This window comes from Amphiura filiformis, chromosome 13 (genome assembly GCF_039555335.1).
Source record: "Amphiura filiformis chromosome 13, Afil_fr2py, whole genome shotgun sequence".
Classification (NCBI taxonomy): domain Eukaryota; kingdom Metazoa; phylum Echinodermata; class Ophiuroidea; order Amphilepidida; family Amphiuridae; genus Amphiura; species Amphiura filiformis.
The window spans coordinates 43,148,681-43,157,133 of NC_092640.1; positions in this window are offsets into that span (position 1 = coordinate 43,148,681).

An 8,453-nucleotide genomic window follows, 5' to 3' on the forward strand; every position below is an offset into this window, starting at 1 on the left:
TATATATCTTTTACTCAAAATATATATCTTTTTCAATTTACACGCCCCGTTACACGCAGATTGCTTCAAAATGATTGGTACCCATAGGTTTCAATTAAGTGATTGTACGGTCATGGTCATCTGTAGCATGTATACGCGCGCACACATCATCTGCGCATACAATAATATCTAAATTCGGACCCGGAATCCGGGAACTCTCGAAGGGCTTCGAAGACAATATGGTTGGAATTTCGGTAGCTGGTTTAACTTATACCTGGGTCTAACTAGTCCCGGCTTAAGCTTAAACCTTAGATTTAAACCAGCTTTCGGACGGGCTTTCGGAATCCCAGCCTATCATAGTGCGATACCCGGATTTTTGGTACCAATCGGCATGCTGATTAGATATAATAATAATATGTAATACCATCCAGGAATTAAGTCCAATGATCCTTTTTAACCAATCAGATTTCAGGTGGTTTATCATCTGCAGCATGAGTGGTCCTTTTTAACCAATCAGATTTCAGGTGGTTTATCATCTGCAGCATGAGTGGTCCTTTTCAACCAATCAGATTTCAGGTGGTTTATCATCTGCAGCATGAGTGGTCCTTTTTAACCAATCAGATTTCAGGTGGTTTATCATCTGCAGCATGAGTGGTCCTTTTTAACCAATCAGATTTCAGGTGGTTTATCATCTGCAGCATGAGTGGTCCTTTTTAACCAATCAGATTTCAGGTGGCTTATCAAAATACCTCAGAAGCTACAGTACAACTGTTTTGCAGTACTTTGTCTGCAACTCCATCAACTTTGATGGGCCTTGTAATTACCATTGCATCGTGTAGACCTGCTTTTAAAAGCGGGCTCTCGCTCGTTCGCTATCTCGTAGTGCCATGAAAAATAGATAGATGAATAGATGGGTGTATCTGTTCTTTTAAAACTTACAAGATCTAAAATACTTATCATGGTAAAACAGTTTTCTTATTTGTAATAATAAATTAATAATGTCACATAATTTATTGGACGACATGAATATTCATAAAAGCTCATAAATATGACATAACAATCGGAATCGTTTTAAGTTCACTTTTGGCATCTTCATAACCTTCAGCGATTTCATATAGTCAGGAATGACATCACCAAACGCAGGGGCAGAGAGTGAGTTGTTTAGATACACAGGAGTCATTTTGTGTTCCCTGGTAAAGTTGACCAGTTTGAGAATGATATAGACGAGTAGCGAAACGTACATTGTGACCCAGAACATGGATAAGTAATTAGAAATGTCAGCAGCGGAATTGGTAGAATACCCTAAAGAGAAAAAATAGATATTATTATGTAATTTTAGTACTAGTATCTTGGAGTAGATTGGTCATCCAGTAAATAACATAAGGTAACGTTAAATCGTATTCTGGAAATAAAATTTGCAACTTGCACAGTTGCGTCCATTAACTCCGAACTTCATCAGGCATCTGATTGGTCACGTGACAAGCGATGTGGAAGACGGGAAGAGAGTGGAGCAGCCAGCCATCAACAAAAAAGGGACTCAGCTTTAAACTGCCACACGCCTGGGACCAAGCTTTGCAAAATCTTCCCCGTCGCTTGTCACGTGATCAATAAGATGCCTGGTGAAGTTCGGAGTTACCGGACGCAACTGTCGCATGTAAGTTGCAAATTTTATTTCCAGAGTTCGATTTAACTTTACCTTATATGTAATTTATTATAGATAGCATTTTTAAATTAATATTTATTAATGATAGAAATTTCAAAATCACAATACAGTAAGCAAGGGTAGCACTAAGAATGTAAAATTAAAATAAATAGGTATACTCATTATAGCGGTTTCTTTCTAGATTCTAGATTGTTCTATAATATATAGGTCATATAAATTTTGGCAATTTCAAGGAAGTTTTGCATTTGGAATAAACATCTAAACTGATTAATAAATTATTGTGAACCATTGAAATTGTGTAAATTGTTTAAGAATCTTGTATATTTTAAGGAATCGAATAGCAACGTTTGCACAATAATTTTTGTGGGATTTAAAAGCACATTAGTCATTATCATATTGCATTCTGAGTATATACAAGGAATGTCCTTCTGATATCAAATGATTTGAATACGGGGTCATTGGGTGTAGGATTTGCCAAAAATAACGTGGTCATTTAATGGGCACATGACGTATGTCAATATATGGGAGTGCCCCCCCCCCCCCGGGGGCTCTCAGGTCGAACAAAATAAATACATGAAAACTCGCTATCCGAGCCCTGAAGAGGGTTTTTTTATACAAAGGCGCACTTTCGTAAGGAAAACATGATAGTACTCGTATTTATCCTTTTGTGTAACGGTTATATCGTTATTAAGGGGTGCTACACCACCCTCGATAAATTTAGTGTCTATTTTGCATTTTTCTCAAAAACTAATAACACAGTGGTAACAAAAGTTATGTATATTATAGGGGCAAGGAATCAATTACTACACTGGAATTTCAGTGACCCAAGACAAGTGGTTTGTTATTTATGATAAGAAATAAGGTACCGCTAGCATGTACCTCGTTTCCTATCATATATACTGAACCGCTTGTCTTGAGTCACTGAAATTTCAGTGTAGTAATTGGATTCCTTGCCCCAATAATATACATAATTTTTATTACCAGTGTTTTATCATTTTTTTGAGAAAAATGCAAAAATAGTCACAAATTTACCACAGGGGTGTAGTACCCCCTTAAGACTGGTTATTTTAAGAAACAATTGAAGATGGTAAACGTGACTTCGTCTAACCCAAATATTTGCTTTTTGTTTGATATAATTATTTGTCATTGACCCGTTCCAGAAATTCTAATTCTTTTATTGCATTTTCCTTACGACAACTACACTGCGACTACACGCGATTAATCAAAAAGTAAATAATATAATATTGATCGATATTCGTTGAAGCTTGAGTTATTTAAATTACTTTCTTTAATAATGTCCTTAAAATTATTCCTAAATTGGCAATGTCGGTGACAGTGATGGTTTTGGCTTGACCCTTTTTTCCCGGCCTTTTATTAATACAATTTTTTTTTTATTATTATTATTTATTAGTTAACCTTCAAATGCGCATGTTAATCTTCAAATGCGCTGGCACTGCTTTCCAAAGATGCCCATGCAGGTGGCACAAGGCCAACATTAAAATACACAAGATTTGACATAATTATATAAATACAAAAAAACCAGTAAAAACACACAAAAAATAAAGCTTTAAAAGTAGCCCTTTGAGGCAGCTGTGCACTTTCAGACTTGCATGTAATAAAAGTGCTATAAAAGTACGTATTGTTAAAGGCAAAACATCATTAAATACAAATTTGGTGTAAAAACAACAATAATTATGGAACAAATCACATAAATTGAGTTTTTGATAACTGTTTTTGATACATGATAACAAAAAAGAGCAAAATGAAAATTGTGGATTTTACTGTAGAAACCTATGGTTGGCCTCACCAAGCCCTCATGGTCATTTTTGATGGCCGGTCCTACCCCCCGGGAGAGGTTAGAATGTTATCACTAAAATGAGCGGATGGATCTACGATTAGCTTGAGTCGTTTGGGCGTAAAGACGCGCATTTTTTATGACCGATGAAAACTCTTAGGGGGGATTGGTACACACCTCTCCTTCGTAGTTCTATGGTTAACACCTAGGTTTCATTATCATTGAGGTATAGGACTTTTTATTTTTTCGGAGAAGAGCAGGTATTATATTTCTACATGTTCATACTACATACTCTGAAAATTTTAGAAAATTAGCACGGGTCAGTTTTTTTTAAACACATTTTTGTTACTTAAATGGGGGTTATAGAATAGCGACCTCAACGGGCACTCTCTCCATAGGGCTACATGTAAAGACCAGTTATAGAAAAATGGCCCTTAAATAAAAATGACTCGTTCATTTTTCCTCAAATTTTGCATATGATGTAGATTTAACATCTGGAATGTAATGCAAGTGGTGTCGTTGCTGCTCTTCTAAATTGATTTATAAAATGTCCGCCCCAGACCAAGGTGTTAAAAAGTCAATTTTTCTGGCCTCAACAAGAAAACTGCAAGATTCTTTAATAAAGAATTACAGCTGCAGCATTTGAATCCTTCGGGAGATCCCTTCTAATATGCGCATAGCCTGTGACAAATGTTTTCTTTCTAATAATAATCAGCAACAATTTGTCAAAACTGTTTAACAGTGTGCTTCGACTATATTTATAAATACGTATTTATAAATACGCACGTGACCACCTCTGCACTGCCATTATAGCGTGTAGACAGGAAGTGACTTAAGGCACGGTGGGTGGTCTTCCTGTACATATTGAATGTAAAGCCGGTAAACGACACCAGATTGCGCAGCAAAATTAACTTTGTGATATTATTGTAAACGTTTCCGCCGATAAATATTTTTTTCCGCCGGCAAATACTTTCAAAATGTTGTTTTTCATAACATATCAAAAATTCGGAATCCCCCAATGTGTAATAATTTTGTGATATTATATTTATCTAAATAGCAAAATAGCATCAATAGCATGAGGATTTGGTGGTCTTGGTATATCGCGCCCATGGGTCACGTGCGTATTGTCGAAGCACACTGGTTAACCTTAAACTTCATTTTAAATGATCATTAGCAGTAGCGTATATGTCATTTTTGACATGGGGGATAGGGTTAAAAAACAAATTTGGCGACAAAATAAGTTTGTTGTAGAAATGCGCGTGAAGCCTGAAGCTAAAATGGTGGAATATGGTGCAAAAGTTGAACACATTTGTCACTTTGTAGGCACCCTTATCAAAATATTGGAAAATTCCCTATACCCGGGTATGAAATTTTCCACAGAGTATTAATACCTACCCAATATGTCTGCATTGATTACCATTGCAAATCTGCATTCTAGAATGAAAAATACTGCCGCAATATTCAACATGTTCAAGTCATTTCTGCTGTTGCAAGCCATGATACTGTAAAATTAAACAAGGTTATGTTAAAAGTTAATACTTGATCAATTTGATGAAAACTATACATCTCTCGTAATTCCTATCATATTTTGTGATAATCGATTATTGATCCATCTATTGGAAAATGTCTCTAATCCAACATGCTATTCCGGGGGGTAGAAGGTGCTGCCTGCAAATCTGCGAAAGCTGCCGATTCCAAATAATGGATGTTGATAATCGTGATAATGCAATTATTTAAAGTGGATAAACGGTAAAATTTGACAAATTTGTAGTGTGCCACTATTGCGCAAATCCCCTCTCCACAGAAGTGCCACATTATACTTATAACATCATCTCCACTACATGCATAACCCTCCTTTTTGCCCCTTGTACATTAACTCCATCTTGTCAAGTAACTCACCTGCCACTAATTCGCCTTTCAGCCTTATCCACTAACTCTCGATAACTTGAACATCCCTAAAACTCGCCATATATACCAAATCCGCATAATATGCTTACACCCGGTAGAAACCCACTTCCCAGCTCTCGCCCTTTCCTTCGTGGCACGTCAACATTGTACTTGCACAGACTAAGAACAGGGGCGTAGCAAAAGCCTCGGGGCCCATGGGCAAGGAGCAGTGCGGTGCCCTTTTAACATCTCCTTATCAGCCTTGATTTGATTTTCGCTTTTGCTCGGGCCCCTATACCCTCGGGGCCCCCTGGATGTGGTCCATCCTGTCCACCCACTTAAAGAAGTAAATATTGAAAGTTGTTAATAATGGTGCATACTCACATCATCATTGGTGTTCCCTCGATCCACTTGATTAAACCTTCTTGCGGGAGTGTTGAGTAAGTTCTGATCCTTTTGACTGTAATAAGTTTGCAAGTTGAAGGCTACTCTAGCTCTACGTGCTAATGATGATGACCTCGGGGAGTTCAAAAAATCAGAACGTGCTTGGGCACAATAGCCAATATTACTGATAACCTGTTTACTATTGTTTAAAAATCGTAAATGTCGTCATCAACTCGTTAGGTAATACAACGGGCAAAAATATTTTCATAACGTAGGATGATGTTTTGGTGTGTTTTTGTTTCTTTGTTTATATATTTGTCCATTTTTTCTGCCATTCATCTACATAATACCAAGGCTACTTGTATTTGTGCTAAAGTCGTCATGGTCATAGTGGCTTGGATGACATTGACCCAGAAGATTAAAAACAAAGATGGCCAAGGTTTCTCCTCTTGACCGTATTGTGCAGTCATCAACTTGGTCACTGAAGTGAGAGTAGCTTCCCCGCCCTGATTGAACCAGGGAAGTCTCACTCCGGGTCTCACTTCCCTGCCTCCGCTCCGATCTCCTTGTATTATATTTGAAATTGAGCAAATGGAACATGAGGTTCGGGGAGGGGTGGGGGTACATCATCTGAAAAACATTGGCAGCAATATGAGCAGAAAAGTGGTAGCATAAAGAGCAACATTTTTACTCGGCAAGCATGGGAAACCCCATTGTGCTCCCATTTTTCACTCGTTATGGCTGATCAATTTCAATTCTCGCTATTCGCAATAAGGGCGCCGCCAGCGGTTTGCGATGTAATCGTGATGTATCATGGGAAAATCGTGATGTATCATGGGAAAAGGTCGACATCAAGTCCGCGCAATACGAATATTACCATGCTATTACATAGGAACACGTGACAATATTTTTAGTTTGTCAATATAACGGTATTACACGCAAATCGATAGAGAAAAAATTAATTGTGCACATTTCAAATCACATTATTAAGTATTATTGAGTATCGATTCGCGTGTAACACCTTTATTTTGACAAACTAAAAAATATTGTCACGTGTTCCTATGTAATAGCATGGTAATATTCGTATTGCGCGGACTTGATGTCGACCTTTTCCCATGATACATCACGATTACATCGCAAACCGCTGGCGGCGCCCTTATTGCGAATAGCGAGAATTGTTTGGAATTACCCTGCACAGTGTCATCGCCCCGATATCTTCATGGCAGAAATCGCCATGGTAGGTTGAATCCACAGCCACGCATGGCCATTTTGTTCCGACCTTTAAGACGCATAATGAGCCGAGGGACATCCCGACTAAGGCTACTGTCAATACCTCGGTAATAGACTTCTCTAGTGTGTAAGTGAGCTTGTATACGCCATGTGAGGGGGTGCTCACACTACGCTGTGTGTGACCTCTGGGGGTGAGTGAACATATATACGCCATGTGAGTGAGTGCTCACATCAGAAAATCAGAATATTTTTGTTAGTTTATGAGTTCAAGACGCACGCTTCTTTCTCAAGACGCAAGCTAACGACTATCATATCCGTTGAACATATATGTTCAAGTGCAAGGAACCAGATCTGGTTTCTTTATACGAAATCATTTACGGGAGATATTCATCATTTTCTACCCCGGTATCCAAAGATTTATCGTCTGAATATCAATCGTGCATATCACATTTACGTGTATCGATCCCGGGTATTCATATCAATGTCTCTGGCCGTATAATGTAATTATTAACCGGGCGATGTCGGTGTGCCCTGCACATCACAAAATTGAATTTTGGTAATATGTATTATTTATATTTTGGATGAAAAAACGCGGACGTTTCATCTCCACCAACCATAAAAAGTTTTATATGTACGGAAACCCGAAAGCATGAATATTCATGTTCCGTCCGTGAAAAAAATAACGAACGACAGGCTAATGTACGTTAAACGCACGAAACCCTCTGAATAATGCGCAAATTTACCATTATAAACTCGACGTTTTTGCCAAGATTTAGAATTTTTAATGAAAAATCGCGGTTTTTTCGTAGTCACAAACATTTTTAAAGTAAGGTTTCTGTTTTCAAATAGGCTTTTAACTTTCATATTCCGAGCGCTGAGCACAAGTTTTTTACACCATAAACACACACTGACCAAAGACAGAACAGCCAGTGGGAAATCAAAAGTTGAATATTACCGTGTACTGTGTGTGAACTAGTAAACTAGGCAGATGCGCGAAAGTTTTTCATATGAAATTTTGGTGGGCATGTTCCCCCGGAATTTTGCGGTGTTGGGTCTTTTGGAGCTCACGTCGTACCGGTAAAATGTGGTCTTTTGGAGCTACTGACAGGCAAAATCAAGAGTTTTTCTTGCCTTTTTGGTTGAAAATCGCCTGACAAAAACAGAGATGTGAGGAATGAGCAATTTAGGGGTCTTTAAGAGCTGGAATTATCAAAATCAAGGGTCTTTCGGAGCCCTACTGCAGTTACTGTTCATTTTCCTGTACACAATACACAGTGCTCTCACCATTGAGGTGTGACCTCTACAAACAGTGTATGTTAGAGGTATAGGGCATTTCCTAGTTAGCGTCACTGTGTAAAAAATAACCGGTCAATATTTATTGTACTCTCAGAAATTCTAGGAAATATAGTTTTGTAACATGTCCTAAACTTTTAGCTAATTATGATATTTGGAAATATTCGCACTTTGATGTTTTAGCAAATAGGGCACGGCATGGCCAGTAAAATTCTCTGTGTA